Source organism: Bos indicus x Bos taurus, chromosome X, assembly GCF_003369695.1.
Source record: "Bos indicus x Bos taurus breed Angus x Brahman F1 hybrid chromosome X, Bos_hybrid_MaternalHap_v2.0, whole genome shotgun sequence".
NCBI classification, from domain to species: Eukaryota; Metazoa; Chordata; class Mammalia; order Artiodactyla; family Bovidae; genus Bos; species Bos indicus x Bos taurus.
The window spans coordinates 68166888-68186093 of record NC_040105.1 but is presented as its reverse complement, the minus strand read 5'-3'; the positions used below and the strand labels follow the sequence as shown (position 1 = coordinate 68186093).

Below are 19206 nucleotides of genomic sequence, written 5' to 3'. Positions count from 1 at the left end.
TATATTAGTAAGGGTCAGAACTCGAGGTCATTTGTTTCAAGTTTAGTGTTTTTCTACTATAACACAGCTCACTTTGCTTTCTTCTTCCTGGGTTGGTGGCAGTTGGGGAATGAGGCAAACTCTGGAGTACTGGATTTTATATGAAGAGGAGTCCTTCCGGTTCCTTTCTTTAAAGGAGAAGAGGGAACCATGTCCAAGAAGCCCTGAATCAGATGTTTCTAGGGTTTCTTGAGCTCAGTCTGGCTCTTCTCCTTATTCTAGGACTACTGTTCAAACCAGAAGACTACACTGAAGTTTCCAACAGTGTACAGTTGACACTACTAATACCTCCCACACTAAATAAGGCCTGTGAGCCTGTCCTGAGAGGGAGATCACACTGTACAGGGCACTCCGATTGTGCCCAACCCAAGGAAGCCCAAAACCCACATCACACATTCCAAACATTATCCACAGAACACAGAATGTACAGCCACATGACGGAGGGCTGCATTTCACTGTGGGATCTGGTTAAAGATGCCTGCTGATCTCTGTCCATGGTCCTGTTCTAAGTCTGGACACTTCCTCACCACTCACCCATACCCCTGTGCTGTGCTGTGCTGTGCTGTGCTAAGTTGTTTCAGTCGTGTCCGACTCTTTGTGACGCTATGGACAGTAGCCCGCCAGGCTCCTCTGTCTGTGAGATTCTCCAGGTGAGAATACTGGAGTGGGTTGCCATTCCCTCCTCCAGGAGATCTTCCCAACCCAGGGATTAGACCTGTCTCTTTCGTCTCCTGCATTGACAGGTTTCTTTACCACTAGCATCACCTGGGAAGCCCCCACCTTACTTAGGGCCTATGGTTTCATCTAGGGCTTCTCCAATGGCCCATGGCAACTGAAGATGGAAATGGTTTTCTACAAACCTCAGTTCTCTAACGTTAAGTCACTCAGCCTGTCTTAGCATATTTCAAAGGCTTATCCTGAGAAAGCGCTCAGTGGGAGAAGTTGTCATTGCTTAGGCTGGCTTTGAATACAACAGCCAAGGCATCTGAGCATGCTGGGAAAGTGGGACAGGACACCCTAGATACACTTGATTGGAATCAGTACTTCACTCATTTGGCTCTGATCTGTGAGCCCAGATGTTACAACCCAGCTCTACCTTTGAAGAACAATGAACTCAATCAACAGGTTTTGTTTGTTCATTTTAAGGCTTCAAAGAGGGGAATGTCCACAGTGAGGCACTGTTTTTTTTAATAGATATTCATGAAAGAATGACATGATATATGTCATTATGATGAAAGTCCATCATAAATCACAAATGTTTACCATTGCTATAATCTGAACACTAAGGTTCAGTGCCTCATCTAGCTACCTAATGTGTGACCATGATCTTTATTTTCCACATTTATTCAGTATAAAGTAGAGAACAAGAATTCAAGGGTAAAATGCTGTACAGTTCCAAAGCCTCCCCAATTTGGACCCATTCAACGCATCCAAATTTGGCTTCCTCCTTAGAACAATCCCTGTCCATGATGGACATGTTGCTGGCTCCCAAATACGCTGTTGACCATTCCTCCTTGGCACTTCCTCATGCTCTTCTCCTCACTGCCTAGCACAGTCCTTCTTCTCTCTCAGGGCCACCCCTACCTGGCACATGCCCAGGGACCTTCAAACCTCTTTGGTCTCATGACCAAAAAGGCCCTGACTTATTCTCATCTCTCTCTCAGCCCTCATTCTGCATTGTCTGGGCTGGATGAAGCACAAACTGGAATCAAGATTGCCCAAAGAGATAACAACCTCAGATATGTAGATGGTACTACTCTAATGGCAGAAAGTGAAGAGGAGTTAAAGAACCTCTTAATGAAAGTGAAAGAGGAGCATGAAAGAGCTGGCTTGAAACTCAACATTAAAAAAACTAAGATCATGGGATTCAATCCCATCACTTCATGGCAAATAGAAGGGGGGAAAGTGGCAGCAGTGGCCGATTTTATTTTCTTGGGCTCCAAAATCACTGCAGACAGTGACTGCAGCCATGAAACTAAAAGACACTTGCTCCTTGGAAGGAAAGTTATGACAAACCTTTGTTGTTCAGTCGCTCAGTAGTGTCTGACTCTTTGCGACCCCATGGACTGCAGCATGCCAGGCTTTCTTGTCCTTCACCGTTTCCCAGAGCTTGCTCAAACTCATGTCCATTGAGTCAGTGATGCCATCTAACCATCTTGTCCTCTGTTGTTGCTTTCTCCTCCTCCCTTCAATCTTTCCCAGCATCAGGGCAATGAGTCAGTTCTTCGCATCAGGTGGCCAAAGTATTAGAGCTTCAGCTTCAGCATCAGTCTTTCTAATGAATATTCATGATTGATTTCCTTTAGGATTGACTGGTTTTGATCTGCTTGCAGTCCAAGGGACTCTCAAGAACCCTTCTAGGGAAAGGGAAAAAAGGGACACATCTGTCTATTGTCAGGATGGAGAAAGCTATCATTTCTTAAAGCTGTTTAGGACAAAGGAAGGAAGTACTGAGGAAATTTGTCAGTTCCATTATATTTAATGGGAGCCCTTAATGTGCTGGGTGCTGCCCCTCAAACAAGAGGAACAGCTAATGTTGGTTTTAACTCACTGCTCTCTCAAATTTGGACCTCCTGAGTTCCTTTGGGCCATTCTTTGGAATTCGTCAGGGAAAGGTGCCATAAAGTCCCAGCCGGAGTCTGTTATTATGATTGTTACATAGTCTCTGGGCACAATGGTGATACATTATATGCAAAGTAATAAGGTATTTTCTGCCCTTGTATATGCATGTGATACTATGATAATGTTATTCTGTCATTCACCTTATTTTATCCCTATGGTAGAACACAAATTTGAGTTGAAAAACATCCTATGTCTTTCCTCAGCATGATGGAAAGAAACTTTCTGGGTCCAACTCCAGTATAGAAACCCCTCTTATGTCTTCAAAGTTTCCAGGCACTATAGTTCCCTTCACTGCTTCACTGGGAATAGGTTGAATTGTGGAACTTTTAGGGAGTATGGCAAGCTGAAAAACCTTAATACTCATGGCACTTGCTTGGCATTGGAAGGGCTGTGGCCATTTTGGAACACCAGTTCCAGAGGTTAAGAGTCATCCAAGCATGCAACATGGAAATAATGGAAGAAGTAAATATTTTTACTAAAGAGAAACTCCAGTAAATACTCTTTAATTTTTGTTATCAAGCTCTATTAGCTGGTGAATAAAGAGATTACGCTCTATATATTTCCCCCATGGAGAAATTGAAGGTCAGAGAGGTTCAGTGACTTGCTGAATACCACGGTCTGTCAACAGCAAAATTAAGGTCAAAACCTAAGGTCTAGGTCCTAGTTTCCTTCATTACTCCACTTTGTCCCAATGGAAATGTTACAATTGACTGTTAAATGGCAGAGGCTAGTTGTTCCCAAATGGCACCTTCCTGCATTGAAGTCTTATGGTGATTCTTTTAGATCTACCACACAGGGAGAACACTATGTAAGAGATCTTTTGTTACTTTTTTCAGTAAATAAAACCCCAGAGAAAGGGGCAATGTGAGCTAAGACAAGATAGCTACTTTGACCTGAGTTCCACTCCAGACAAAGCAAAGCATGCACTGAAAATCCAATGAATACCTTTATATGCAGAACTTCTATTGTGCTGGGCACTGTGATAAGACATGGGCACCAAAGTTACAAGTATCTGATTTCAAGTGAAATTAGTATCTTGAAGATATCCATGTTCATTTCAAAGAAACAGCCTAAATATCTGTCAATGGATGATTGGATAAATAAAATATCACACACACACACACACACACACACACACATATTCACAATGGAATATTATTTAACCTTACAAAAGAAAGAAATCCTGCCACTTGTGACAACATGGATAAACCTAGAGGACATTATTCTAAGTGAAATAAGCCAGAAACTGAAACACAAATACTCCATGATCTCATTTATATGTGGAATCTAAAAACATTGAACTCAAAAATGTGTTTGGTAGGGGCTGAGTATGGTGGAAATGGGGAGCTGTTGATTAAAGGGTATAAAGTTTCAGTTATGCAGGATGAATAAGTTCTTAAAATCTAATGTACAGCACAGTAACTGTAGTTAATAATACTGTATTTTATACTTGAACTTTGTTAAGAGACTTGATATTGTGTTCTCACCATATCAAAAAAAAATCATAACTATGTGAGGTAATGGATGTGTTCACTCAGTTCAGTCGCTCAGTCATGTCTGACTCTTTGCAACCGCATAGACTTCAGCATGCCAGGCTTCCCTGTCCATCACCAACTCCCAGAGCATGCTCAGACTCATGTCCATCGAGTAGGTGATGCCATCCAACCATTTTGTCCTCTGTCATCCCCTTCTCCTCCTGCCCTCAATCTTTCCCAGCATCAGACTCTTTAAGAGTCAGTTCTTCGCATCAGGTGGCCAAAGTATTGAAGTTTCAGCTTCAGCATCAGTCCTTCCAATGAATATTCAGGACTGACTTCCTTTAGGATTGACTGGTATGATCATTGACTGGTTGATGGATGTGTTAATTAGCTTGATTGTGGTAATCATTTCAAAATATATACATGTATCAAAATATAACATTGTACACTTAAATATATAGAATTTTTATTTGTAAATTTTAAAAGTACCTACTCTCCCCTTTATAACTGAACAGTATATAAAGGGAAGAAGACACATAAGCAGATAGCATCAGTATCGTACTTTGAGTATAGTGATTAAGGTAAACATAGGCGCTGTAGGAACATAGAGGAGGACACCCAGGCTAGCCTACAGGTAAGAACGGGGCCTCTGAAGTTTTTTTTTTGGAGTGACTACAGCTAACAATAGTGCCTGGCCCACTGAAAGCACTCAATGAAAGTTATCTGTTATTACTATGGCAATAGACAGTATCCCTGTCCTCAGGGAAGTTATAGTCCAGTAAGAGAGAGTGTATCAACACCTGCTGCTGCTAAGTCACTTCAGTCGTGTCTGACTCTGTGCAACCCTATAAGCGGCAGCCCACCAGGCTCCCCCATCCCTGGGATTCTCCAGGCAAGAACACTGGAGTGGGTTGCCATTTCCTTCTCCAGTGCATGAAAGTGAAAAGTGAAAGTGAAGTCGCTCAGTCGTGTCTGACTCTTCGTGACCCCATGGACTGCAGCCTACCAGGCTCCTCCACCCATGGGATTTTCCAGGCAAGAGTACTGGAGTGGGGTGCCATTGCCTTCTCCAGTATCAACACCTAACTACATGTAATTCATGCTAAATAGTATGTTGGAGAAGAAATAAATGGATAATAGCCCATATTCAATGAATGCTGCTTGTGTTGCAAGCCCTGTTCTAAGAACATTATGTATATTCCTCTGTTTATAGTTCCCACAACTATTCTATGTTTAATTTCCTTCAAGTATAGGTAAGACAACTGAGGCACAGAGAAGTAACTTGCCTAAGGCCAAGTTAGTTACAACTAATGAATGGTGTTAAGTAGTCACATGTGAGAAAGGAAAAAAAGCAGCTCTTGACGTCTGAAAGCTGGCCTAGCACTCACAGGTAGGCACAGGTAGGCCATGTTGTTCTCCTGCTGGATGTAAACAATCTCACAAAATACCCACATCAGACAGTGTTACCCTGAGAACATGATACAATGAAAGAAAGCAAATCTGCTTCATCATTTAGTCTAAGCACAGACAAAGACAAGGTCACTGTGCCACCCACAAAAGATTAGTTCTCACTTTCATCTCACTATAATCACCTTCCCTATAGATAAGATATATTAAGATGCACAATCATAGAATTGCCCTTGCTTTCTTATAGCATTCAATATAGAATGAACCCCTACTTTCTTAGACTCCCAAATCACCCAACCAAAGCCCAAATCCTGTAATAAGTCCTTTCCACCACTGCTTTACAAAGATGTCTCGTAGTTTCATATCGTATTAGTCTGCTAGGACAGTCATAACAAAATACCATAGACAAAGTGGTTTAAATTTTTTATCACAGTTCTATGGTGGCTAGAAGTCCAAGATCAAGGTGCTGGCATATTTGGTTTTTCCTGAGGCTTCTTTCTTTGCCTTGCAGATGGCTGCCTTCTTGTTGTGTCTGCACACGATCTTTTCTCTGTACTCACGTGCCCCTAGTGTCTCTTTGTATGTCCAAATTTTCTCCTCTTATAAGGGCACCAGTCATATTGGATTTGGGCTCACCCTAGCCACTTCATTTTAGCTTAATCACCTCTTTGAAGATCCAACTCCAAATACATTCTGAGGTATTTGGGAGTTAGGGCTCAACATATGAATTTGGAAGGGGAAACACTTCAGCCCATAACATCTATGGTGTGCATTCTCCCTCACCATAACAAGTAGTAAACCTAACTTGTTCAACTTTGGGTGTGTTCCTGGTACTCTCTAGGTGAAAGTCAGTGACGCAAATTAGAACTGGTAACTAAAAAGTGACTAATTCTAAAAGGAAAACTAGCATATGTGGTTAATACAGGTGAAAACAACGTGCTTTCCAACAATGGGAAAATAGCAATCCATTGTGGCCACTGAGATCCAGCCAATAGACAGGCGGCATTTCACATGTTTAACCTTTTTGTTTGCTTTTGAGGGAAGAGGCCAAATCTTATTTTTCTTCACATTTACCCCGGTGCCTGAAAGATGCAAATATATTCTCACAGTGCATGGCAAATGTAAGATAAAGAAGATATTCTTTTTATTCTCAAGATACATATATATGTACCTTCTTTGTGACTCAATTTTCTCATCTGTAAAATGGGAATAATAAAATTGTGTTTGTTGTGAGGCTTAAATAAAATAATTCGTGTAAATTGCTTAGCATAGAATTTGGCACATATTAGGAGCTCAATAATTATCAATTATTTGTAGATAAGCTATTATTTATGGATGATTTTAACAGATATAAAATGATAGGGAGAAAGGACAAGAGTGTTCCAAGCAGGTGGAATGGCAGAACCCAAGGCATGGAGATGAGGAATTGTAAAAGCACTCCCTGTGCTCAGACTCTTTACTTCTCAGTGAAGAAAGACTCATGGAGAGTGCCCCAGACTAGAAAAGGTAACCCAGACCTTGTTGGCAATGGGATATCTAGAACATTTGTCTTTCCTGCTTTGCCAGGGAAAGGGAAACAGACCCTCCCAATCTGTGCTTTTCTGAGGAAGGGTTGTGTGACAGGTCATAGAGGTTCTACTGAGGGTGATAGTGAGAGTTGCATATATAAGGTCTCAAAGCCTGAACCTTGGCAGCAAAATGAGGTTGCAGCTGTGGCAGCAAATACATCTGAAATTGGGCCCTGCCAGATAGGAGAAACTGTGCTTTGGTAAAGGCTTGCTAGAATAAGTGCACAGAAAGTAGCTTAGTTTTGTACCTTCTGTTCTAGAACGTAACCTTTCCATCATTTGCCCTGGTTCTTAGTGATGATGACTCAGGGGCTTAGGCCCCAACCTTACACTCAGGGTTCCAGGAGTGCTGAATGGCCCCTTCTAAGTTGCTCTCGAACCGCTGGCTTTTCCTGTTGGGTTCCCATGAATTCCGATGGTAAATGACCACCTAAGGGATTTCTCTAGGACAGCAGTCAGGTACATCCCATTTCCTTCCAGGCATATTCATGTTCCCTCCTTCTCTTCTTCTTTATTACAAAAAAAAAAAAAAACAAAAAACACAAAAAACCCCAGCCATCTCCAGTTCTCTGGAAAATGGCCCTCCATCCAGCCCTTCCAACACAACCCACCCTCCTGAGGGCCTAGACTCTGAAGTTAAGGGTAGGTAGAGGTTGAATGGTTAGACGCTTGGTGGGAGAAGCGTCTCCTTTGAACATTGAAATATTCTTCCCCAAACTTCAGAGCGCCCTCTCTGTACACATAACTACCCTAAAAGGCATGGAAGAGTGATGTCCAGCTGTGTGTCTGCCAGGGAAGAACGCGCCACTGGCGCGGTGGACTGGACTGGCTGCGAGAATAAAAGTGGGGGGCGGGGTGGGGGTGGGGAAGGGGGTGCGCGCCCTTTATGACAGGTGGCCGCGCAGTGCGCGCTCCCGGGTGCCTGAGGGGAGGGAGGGACAGACGGACAAAGTGGGAGGGGGCACATGGGAAGGGACTGTAAAGAGGGTAAAGAGAGCGCGGGAGGAAAAAGGAGGGCTGTGGTAGGCAAGGGAGGTAGAGGGGGGAACGGGTCCAGCAAGAACAGCGGTGTTGGCGGAAACAATGGCAGGGGCAATAGCGATGGTGGCAGCCGAGGCAATCCCACTCTGGGCACCTTTCTGAATGGGCAGAGGCAGCTCACGGAGAAGAGGAGACCAGGCAGCGCCCGCAGAGGCTCTGAGAAAAGCGGCGAGGGAGGAGAAGGGGGAGGAGGAGGAGGTGGAGAAAGTGAGCGGGGTGGGGGGGGGGAGGAGTGGGGAAGAGGCAGGGGGAGAACCCGGGAAGGAAAACCAGTAGCATCAGCAGCAGCAGCAGCAGCAGCCGCCGCCACAGCAGTGGCAGTAGCGACAGTAGCAGCATTTAGCAATAGCTTTAACAGCGATAGCGGCAGTAGCAGCCGCCCTCCTCTCTCCCTCCTGCGGACGGCCGCAGCCACGGTACTCAGCAGGCTCCAGCGCCGTGCGCGCAGCCCACTGGTGAGATAGCCCGGGCCGGAGCAGGCGGCGGTGCACTACAAGAGCGGACCTCAGGAGCAGCCGGCGGCCACTGAGGCGCTGAGTTTTAGGGCCATAACCAGACAGCCCTGAAACCATCCAGCACCGCCGCGGCGGCGGCGCCTGAGGGAGAGAGGCGCGTCCACCTGGCGGGCCCGGCGCATGGAGCTGAGGCAGAGGCGGCGGCGGCGGCGGCAGCAGTAGCAACAGCGGCGGCGGGGACAGCTTGAGCAGCTGCGGCGACGGCAGCAGCCCAGCCTTGACTGCGGCCGCGCTAGCCCCAGCGCCAGCTGCCTGAGTCCGCCGGCGACGCGTGTCTCCGGAGTCGGCCTGGGAGGTGAGTACAAGCGCTGCCATCCAGCCCCTGGCCTTTCTCGCCGGCTTCCCGGTTGACGCGGGGTGGCGGCGGCAGGGGGTGGAACGCGTTGGGGGAAGCCGAGCGAGAAGAGGAAGAAGGGGAAACAGAAGGGAGGACGTCTGTGTGAGAATGGCGTGCGTGTGTCTGTCTGTATATGAGGGAGTGAGGCCGCGAGGGCGAGAGATCCCGGTTAGCCCCGACAGGCACTGTAATCTAGGAAAGGCCTGTGTGCTTGCGCCGGGGGAGGGGGTGGCGGCGAGGGGGAGGGGAAGCGAGCGGGCCGGAGCCACAGCGCTCAGAGCGGGGCGGCGGGGACCAGCTGAGTGCCGCCTCCTTGCGGGCCGGCGCCGGGAAGATCCTGGCTGGGGAACGGGCAGTAACACTGCACTCTCCGGTGTCAGCGGGCAAACCCACGAGGCGGCCGCGACCAAGAGTCAGGGCCAAAGGTGAGAAGCGCCGTCGCCGACACCTTCCATGCCCGCTGGGCTGCACTGGCGACCACAGAGCGCCACTGAACACTCGCCACCGGACCAGGGCCATGGGCAGGTCTAAGTTGGGAGCCCTATAGAGCCCCACGCGGCATGTCACCTTTGCGTAATTGGCCCATTGCCCCTTCCCGCTCTCGGTGGCAGTCGAATCGACGCTTTCCTGCGTGGCTTCTGGCGTTTCACTCTGCCGCTCCCGGCAGCACACCGCCGCTCCGCTCTCTCACACCCGGTGGGGCGGGGAGGCCTCGAGCCCACACGGGGAGCCGGGCCAGGCTCTGGGAAAGTGTGGAAAACGCGCCGCTGAGTTGGCGCCGTTCTGCTGAGGAATCCAATGGTTTCAGCATGACTGCTTCTGTCTGATCCATGAGGGATCGAATAACCCGCCCAAGGTTTTCTGTCTTTTTTCTAAGAGGAAAAAAAAATGGCATCCCCATTTCTACACCAACACATTTGATTTTCTTCGAGCTTCTGTTTGCATTTTGGAGTAAGTGGGTTTGGTATTTTGCTTCTGGGTTTCGGCTCCCAGCATATTGTTGAATTCTGTGCACAGCAATATACTTAGCTCTGTGGCCTTTTCCTAGCGTTTCATTTTCTACACTGTTATCTGCAAAGACATGATTTGTGTGTAGGCCTCCCAGGGCTGTTTTTAAAAAGCATCTAAAACACTTTACCCTGGGATTTGAATATCTCTTCTGTTGTTTTTGATCGTGGAGAAGAGTGTGCTGATAGTTGCTGAGATATTTTGCTTGGTGAGAGAATGTGCTCCAATGGTCTTCTCTGAACTATAGAGACCATTCGGGTTTCGAGGGATGAATCTCTCTTACATCTTTTACACATAGGTTAACATGACCAAACGTTTTACTTACAGCCATGAAATTCTCATGGCTGAGGAGAATTTATACTTATTTAAAATATATTTTTAGAAGGTAACAAAAAAGCCCTAAGTAACTGTCATTTTACATATTAACTGGGAAACCGGCTAATCAAATAAAACTGGCTGAGTGTCTGAAACTCTATCCCAGTGAAATATGTGGCTGTGAATATAATTAACCATCTGTCTAGTGAGCAATTTAAATTTGGGCTGGTACATTTTTATTACAGTGTCTAATTTCTGGAAGACTTGTACATTTTACCCAACAGTAACAACACAAACGTATTTGCTTACTAGGTCAGAGATTCACTTGTGTGATGGTGGGATTTCCCTTCCTCCCTCCCACACCTCATCTTTACTAGTCCCCACGCTTCTTGACCTGGGAGGTCAAAACAAGCCTCTTGCCTTTGCAGTTGGCATATTTACAGTAGAGGAACTCAAACTAGGCATGGCAGCTAGTGATTAAACATTTTTGTTTCTTGGAAATACCTTCTAATATTTTACCTCCCACAGAACCTAGATAAACTGAATGCATTTGAGTTGAAAAAATATAATTCTTTCTGCACATGTATTCAGATGGAGAAGGGTGATTCAACAAATTTGTTTTGAAATTTGATTCCATTTACTTTCTCTTATTTTAATTACCCACCTAGCTCTCCCATTGCTGTTCCAACTGCTTTTCCACACCCCACAGACACACATCCTCAACACACACACAATCATACTTTTTGTCCTTATAGCCAGTTTTTTAGGTTATTAATATTCAGATCTGTGATTTTAGCAGAATGTTGAGAAACTGCATTTTTTCTGGAAATCAAAAGTGTAAAATAGCATAACATGAAAAAGCATTATACATAGTTTTTAAATGTTCCCTATGATGTGATTTTAACCAGCAATTTATTACAAGGGGAAAAAGAAATAGATTTTGGGTGGAGATGAAATGGCCCTAGAAGATGAAATTTCAGAGACCTCCACCAAATAGCTGTTGTTAACATAATGTAACATAACATTACATAATTAAAATGAACCATGGATTGATTGTGCAGTGGGCTAGAGAAAGTCATTTAAAGGAAAATGCTTTTAAAACAAATATTTGGCTAAATAACAGCTCTGATAAATGGGTAACAATTATGTAAGCACATGGTAGAATCTGACATATATCAAGTCTGTTAAATAAATCAACCTGTTCAGTGAATAAATATTCGATGCATCAATGCTTTTTGAAACACACACACACACACACACACACACACACACACACAAGCAAACCTATTACACCCTGTTGCCAAAGTCAAACAAGTACAGCACACTGCTGCTTTCTCTCCGTTTTATTCAGTCTGACTCTCTTCCCTTTTTCTTTTTTTTCACAATTGTCTGATTACCTGTAAACTACTCAGTGAACAGAGACAGCTAAAGATGTGGTGGTGTTGCCTGTGTTTAGGAGGTGAGAGAAGAGAGATGAAAAAAGTGATAAGGGCTGGGTTTTAAACATACATGCTCATGACTTTCTGACACAATCACTGGTAGAGATCCCAGTTGCACAGAAGAATTTGCTTAGGAGAGGTACCAGCCTAACCAAAGAACCATTGATTGCAGTTTCTGTGTTCCTAAGTCCAGTTCTAGTGAATACTTTGTTTTTCTCCAAACCCTTAGTAAAGGGATAAAAGGAGATTCTAATTGGCCTTTGATTCTGTTATATTATCTTTAAACTTATTTATCTGGTGGCACATATATGGTTTAGGTGTTCCTTCTTGCAGTAAGCAAAAGGAGAGAAGAACCAAAGTAGATGATAGCGAAGGGAAATGATATACTAAGGAATAGGTCATCTGGCTTTCCTACTTTTCCTATCATAAAAACTTCAGAGTTGGACATTTTCTTTTTTTTTCCCCCATTGCCTCCTCTGAAAAGTTGCCCATCAGCTAGCTCCCTAATTGACAGTTTCTCAACCAGAAAACACCTTTTCAAACCCAATGTCATATGGTTAGACACAAAGAACTTGGTTGGGCTCTTCATGCCACTTCTCCAAGGCTGCTTGGAAACAAAACAAAGGGGACTGGACAAAACAGTATCACTCGAGGCTACCTTTAACCTCAGACCTCTTCTCTCTCCCAGAAAATTTCATTTTAGACGGAGGTGAACTTTCCTCTCTTCTCAAACAACACTGTCCTTGTGTCACAGTAGCACATTAAATGTTGGGAAATGTGGTCTGGGGTGGGGTCAACCAGGAAAGTGGAGTGTGGGAGGAAGCTGCCTTTTACTGATGGTAAGACCTTTTCTGGGCCAGCTACAGCTGAGGGTGAGGCCAGTCCCTCATTGCCTACTGTGGTTTGCAGGCCTCTGCTAAGGAATGTGTTCCTTTTGGTCTCATTTTCTGTAGATAAGCACTGTGGCTCAATGTCTTTCCCTCTCTTGTTCTCCTGTAGAAAAAGGACTGATGTCTTCAGGATCCTACTATGAACATAATTTTAATTTTTCTAAAAGGAATTTCAATAAGTCATTTCTCCATCTTCAGTAGGGTGATTTTGATATAGTTAATTATTTACAATTTTCTCAAAAACCCCAAAATCCCATTTAAAAGTTATACCTCTCTGCCTCAATAGCCTATCTTAAGTTTTATGTGGCTAGCCTAAGCAAGAAGTTGCTCCTAATGTTTAACCTGGGGAGGTTTAGAGGTTAGAGAACAAGATTATACTGTGGACATGACTACTAGAGTAGTGTTAAGCCATCCTCCATTGACAACAAGGAATAGAGATTCATTTTGTTGAGGGTAAGTTAAAGCGTTTCCTCTATGGAAGACTGGAAGTAGGGTGGCCATATGTTGTTGATTATACCTGGTTGTCCCAGCATACTTATTTTACTCTCAAGTGTCCCATTTTGGACAAAAAGTTTCTATGGTCACCCTAACTGTAGGTCACTTTTAAATCAAATATGCTTCTTGATTTAGGGAGGTGGTTATATTTGTAAAATCTGAATGAGCTTTGAAAATGTCATAATCCCTTAACTAGTTCAGTCTGTCTTTTTCCTAGCTAAGAAGTCTGTCTGGAGGATAAGAATACAAGAAATAATTCAAACTTTGGGCTTGATGGAATTAGATTATTGGGTCTAAAGATATCCCTCCAAAATGCATTTGTGAATGTACACACACACACATGCACACACAAACAGGTGTTGTCTGCTCACTGGAGAGTGGCTGTTCTTTCATGAAAGACTGGTAATAGTTTACAGGCTTAAAGCATATCAGAAGGCATTTAGGTTTAGAAAGATCATCCTGACCATAGTATGAATAGTTGCAAAACAAAAAAGGGTGGTAGCAACTGAGGTGTGAATTCTTCTTTTCTAAATATTTATTTAGCCCTCCCTGTAGCATGTAGCATCTTAGTTCCCTGACCAGGGATCGAAACCAGGGCCCTGCAGTGAAATCATGAAATTTCCTGAATTTTTCTTTTTTAAAAAAATTTTTTTGAATTGGAGTATAGTTGATTTACAGTGTTGTGTTAGTTTCTTTTTAAAACATGTTTTGAGAAGTTCACAGGTACTTCTGTGTCCAGAATAGTTTGCCAAATATTGGTCTTGCCAAATATACAAATATATGAATGAAATATATATATATATATTACATATATTATGTATATTTCCATTTGTTTTTTCTGTAATGGACAAGATGACTTTTTAAACTGCCTTCCAGTCTTAAGTATCTATGATTGGTTTTCATTGATCTAGGGCCAGAGTCAAAAGAGACTATAGCCCACAGGCCAAATCTGGCTTGCTATGGAAAAAGAAATAATGTAGACAAGAAGAAAATGTGAAGCCATTTAGAGTTGCTTTTGCAAATGTTTACAAGCTTTCCCTTCATAATTGAGCATTACCTAGGCCACTGTCAAAATGAGTCCACATTTCCTGAACACATACCTATCAGCTGATATCTAGGGCTTGGGAGACTGTCCAGAACCTGGTGAGGTGGCAGGAGGATGATCCCAAAGGTGAAATCCACATGTGAATTTGAGTTGAAATGTCAATAATGATCTTTTCTCTCCTGCCTATTGCAGTAACTTAAATTTTGTGGTGCTAATGAATTCTTCCCATCGTCCTTTCCAATATTTTCCACGTCATTCTAGGCATCCATGTGATTTATTCACCCAGAGACCAGGTCTCTGCAACTTGCTTGAACAGAGACCCTCTGTCTCTTTATTTACTAAGTTACTAGAACACATTCTAAAGAAGAGTTTTACTAAGTAGGGGAGTAGAAAAAATGGGCCATTACTGTCTAGCTCAGTGGTTCCTAACCTTTTTTTTGGCATGAACCCTTTTGAAAATTTGATGAATGTCAAGGATACACTCTTCAGAATTGTGCTAATTTAAAAGTATGACACTTTCAAGTGTTTTCAGGGAGTCCAACCATACATTGTGAGTTAAAAACCTTTGCACTAGCCTTTGCCCTGTTGTTACATGAATTCCTGTTGCATGACTGTCATTGTCAAGGTAACTTGAAAGGGGAGACATGAAGACGACTTTTTCAAAAAAGCCTGTTATTAGTATACTTGTGGTTCACAGCTCTCAGCTACCGTTATAAGCATTTTTCTGATTAGCCTTCACAGGCATTTTTTTATTATGAAAAACAGTCACTTATTACTCATTCTGCCATTACTGTTCTCACCAAAGGCAAGTCAGGGCTAGTTTCTCCAAATCTTTGACTTTTTAACTTTCAGATTTTGTTCAACACTCAACCTCTGCAAGTTCATTATTAATATATAAAATACATTACATAAAAGCTCATTCACACTTACTTGCCTTCATTGCTCTCTCTTCAGTTCTCTATCTCTATATATTTCTCTTAGCCAAAGAGAAGTTTTATCTTGACAAAAATAGGAAACTCTTGCTAGCACTGATCGTTAAGTGTGTTGATGGAGCCAGACAAGGAGGTGGTGTCCAGATATCTTCATAAGGACCATCGGGACTCATGGGCCTTTTGCAATGTTAGCCATCCTGGAAATCTAATGTTATATATTAAAGGCAATGCTCCTTAACCTCTGCAAGCATGCCACATATGTGCTATGCAAATGCAAGGGTAAGAATACGTGGTATTCCTATCTATGAATAAATGTTTCTTGCCTGTCCCTTTGTTTCTATTCTTAGCAGTTTGGAGTATGGCAGAGTATGAAGACTAATGGAATTCTAAATCTGAAAGGATCCATTAATGATCATTTCTAATTCAATTCAGCAAACATTTATTGAGCATCTACTACATGCTAAGCACTAGGATACTGAGGAAGAGAAAAGAATGAAACAGATTCTCCTGTCACATAAAAAATTAGCTTTGATTCTGCTGAGGTTTTTTTTGTTTTTACCAACTTTATTAACCCCATCCTTTTTCTAATTTAATGCATTTTTTCTATGATTTCTATATTCCCCCTGTTAGAAAATAAGTATAAATGCCCTCTTTACTAACACAAGAGAAAATTCTCTGACAAATAGTTAACCTCTAGCTAATTGCCAATATCTGCTGGATCATCGAAAAAGCAAGAGAGTTCCAGAAAAACATCTATTTCTGCTTTATTGACTATGCCAAAGCCTTTGACTGTGTGGATCACAAGAAACTGTGGAACAGTCTGAAAGAGATGGGAATACCAGACCACCTGACCTGCCCCTTGAGAAACCTAAATGCAGGTCAGGAAGCAACAGTTAGAACTGGACATGGAACAACAGACTGGTTCCAAATAGGAAAAGGAGTACATCAAGGCTGTATATTGTCACCCTGCTTATTTAACTTATATGCAGAGTACATCATGAGAAATGCTGGGCTGGAAGAAGCACAAGCTGGAATCAAGATTGCTGGGAGAAATATCAATAACCTCAGATATGCAAATGACACCACCCTTATGGCAGAAAGTGAAGAGGAACTAAAAAGCCTTTTGTTGGAAGTGAAAGAGGAGAGTGAAAAAGTTGGCTTAAAGCTCAACATTCAGAAAACGAAGATCATGGCATCTGGTCCCACCACTTCATGGGAAATAGATGGGGAAACAGCAGAAACAGTGTCAGACTTTATTTTTTGAGGCTCCAAAATCACTGCAGATGGTGATTGCAGCCATGAAATTAAAAGATGCTTACTCCTTGGAAGGAAAGTTATGACCAACCTAGATAGTATATTGAAAAGCAGAAATATTAACTTTGCCAACAAAGGTCCGTCTAGTCAAGGCTATGGTTTTTCCAGTGGTCATGTATGGATGTGAGAGTTGGACTGTGAAGAAAGCTGAGCATAGAAGAATTGATGCTTTTGAACTGTGTGTTGGAGAAGACTCTTGGGAGTCCCTTGGACTGCAAGAAGGTCCAACCAGTCCATGCTAAAGGAGATCAGTCCTGGGTGTTCATTGGAAGGACTGATGCTGAAGCTGAAACTCCAATACTTTGGTCACTTCACGCGAAGAGTTGACTCACTGGAAAAGACCCTGATTCTGGGAGGGATTGAGGGCAGGAGGAGAAGGGGATGACAGAGGATGAGATGACTGGATGGCATCACCGACTCGATGGACATGAGTTTGGGTGAACTCCGGGAGTTGGTGCTGGACTGGGAGGCCTGGCATGCTGTGATTCATGGGGTCACAAAGAGTCGGACACAACTGAGCAACTGACCTGAACTGAACTGAAACTGAAACAAGATTTCCAGCCTCCATGGCACAAATACTTCTATTCTTATGTTTGCATTGGCTTAGCAGGCCCCACTTAATACGGAGTAACATGTTTCTTTTCCCTGCAATTCTGAGGCAAGATTTGTATTATTGATATCATTGGTGATGTGGAATTGCAGATTGCATTAGCCATGGTATATAGCCATGGTCAATATATATAATATATACAACTCAAGATTACAATATATATAACTCAAGATTACAGTCCTTAGTTATTAACTTCTGACTAATGAATTGAATGTACTCTGCAAAAAGCCATCTTTGAGTGGGTTAGTTTTTAACTCCTAGTTGGTGATTGTATTAGTTTTCTGTAGCTACTGTAACAAATTACCAAAAGCTCAGTGGTTTAGAACAACATAAATTTATTATCTTACAATTCTAGAGGTCACGAATCTGCAATAGGTCTCACTGGGCTAAAATTAAGGTATGAGCAGGGCTGTATTCCTTTCTGGAGGCTGTAAGGGAGACTCCATTTCCTTGTCTTCCAGCTTCTAGATTGTGCCTACATTTCTTGTTTCATGGCTTCCCTACATTCTCAAAGTCAGCAATAATGAATTGATTCCTTACATTACATCACTTCAATCTTGCTTCCATTGTCATGTCTCCTTCTCTGACAGCTCACTCTCCTGCCTCCCTCTTCTACTTTTAAAGACCTTGGTAATTACATTGAGTCTACTTGGATGAATGCTGCTGCTGCTACTAAGTCACTTCAGTCATGTCCGACTCTGTGTGACCCCATAGACGGCAGCCCACCAGGCTCCCCCATCCCTGGGATTCTCCAGGCAAGAATACTAGAGTGGGTTGCCATTTCCTTCTCCAATGCAGGAAAGTGAAAAGTGAAAGTGAAGTCACTCAGTCGTGTGCGACTCTGTGCGACCCCCTGGACTGCAGCCTACCAGGCTCCTCCATCCGTGGGATTTTCCAGGCAAGAGTACTGGAGTGGGTTGTCATTGCCTTCTCCGACTTGGATGAATAGTACAGAATTATTTCCCCATCTCAAGGTTAGTTGATTTGCAAACTTAATTCCACCTGCAACCTTAATTCCCCTGTGCCATATAACCTGGTATATTCACAGGTTATAGTAGTGACAGTGACTTGATTTTTTTTCTTTCCATTTTGAAATAATAGATTCACAGGAAGTTTCAAGGACAGAGAGGTCCTATGTACCTTTCACCTAGTTCCACCAATAGTTAAATCTTACCTAACTATAGTTTAAGACCAAACCTTGAACTTGATGTTAGAACAACAGGTTTGTTTAGTTCTATGTCATTTTATCACGTGTAGATTTGTGTACCACTAACATCATCAATATAAAGTACTGTTCCATCACCAAAAAAGATCTGTCTTGTGCTACCTATTTTTTTTTAACAGTCACATTCACCCCCTCATGCCCTCTATCCCCAAACCCTGGCAGTCACTAATATTTTTTAAAAAATGAATCTATAGTTATGCCATTTCAAAAATGATAGAGTCATGGAGTATGTGACCTTTTCAGGTTCGCTTTTTTCACTCAGTATAATGCCCTTGAGATCTAAGTTGTCTTGCATATAAATGGTACATTTGTTTATACTGTTGAGCAGTATTCCATGGTATGTATATATTGCTGTTTGTTTAACCGTTTACCTGTTAGGAACATTTTGGTTGTGTCCAGTTTTTGGCTATTGCAAAGAAAGCTGTACAGGTTGCATGTATGTGTACTCAGTCACTCAGTTGTTTCCAACTCTTTGTGACCCGATAGACTACAGCCCACCAGTCTCTCTGTCCATGGGATTCTTCATGCATAAATACTGGTAAATACTGGAGTGAGTTGCCATTTCCTTCTCCAAGGGATCTTCCTGACCCAGGGATCAAATCTGGGTCTCTTTTGTTTCCTGTATTGGCAGGTGGATTCTTTACCACTGAGCTACCTTGAAACCTGTTTGTTTAATCATTTACCTGAGGAACATTTTGGTTGTGTCCAGTTTTGGGCTATTACAAAGAAAGCTGTACAGGTTAGTGTAAAGTTTTTTGTATGAACATGTTTCCACTTCTCTGGGGAAAATGCCCAAGGGTATGATTACTAGGTCATATGGTAAGTGTATGTTTAGTTTTTTAAGAAACTGCAAAACTGTTTTCCAGAATTCCATTACCTAACTTATCACGGTCTACTAGTATCAACATTTTACCTGCTTAAATAAA

The 19206-nt window shown here is 42.8% G+C and overlaps 1 protein-coding gene across 2 annotated transcripts in view; it reads left to right on the top strand.

The window, feature by feature from the left end:
* Window positions 1-8893: 8893 nt before the first annotated feature.
* The window catches only part of NEXMIF (neurite extension and migration factor), a 209023-nt gene continuing 198710 nt past the window's right edge, over window positions 8894-19206 (top strand). For both annotated transcript variants that reach the window (XM_027533474.1, XM_027533473.1), the window contains exon 1: window positions 8894-8965. The gene's annotated coding sequence lies outside the window, so the exon portion shown is untranslated. The remainder of the gene's footprint in view (window positions 8966-19206) is intronic.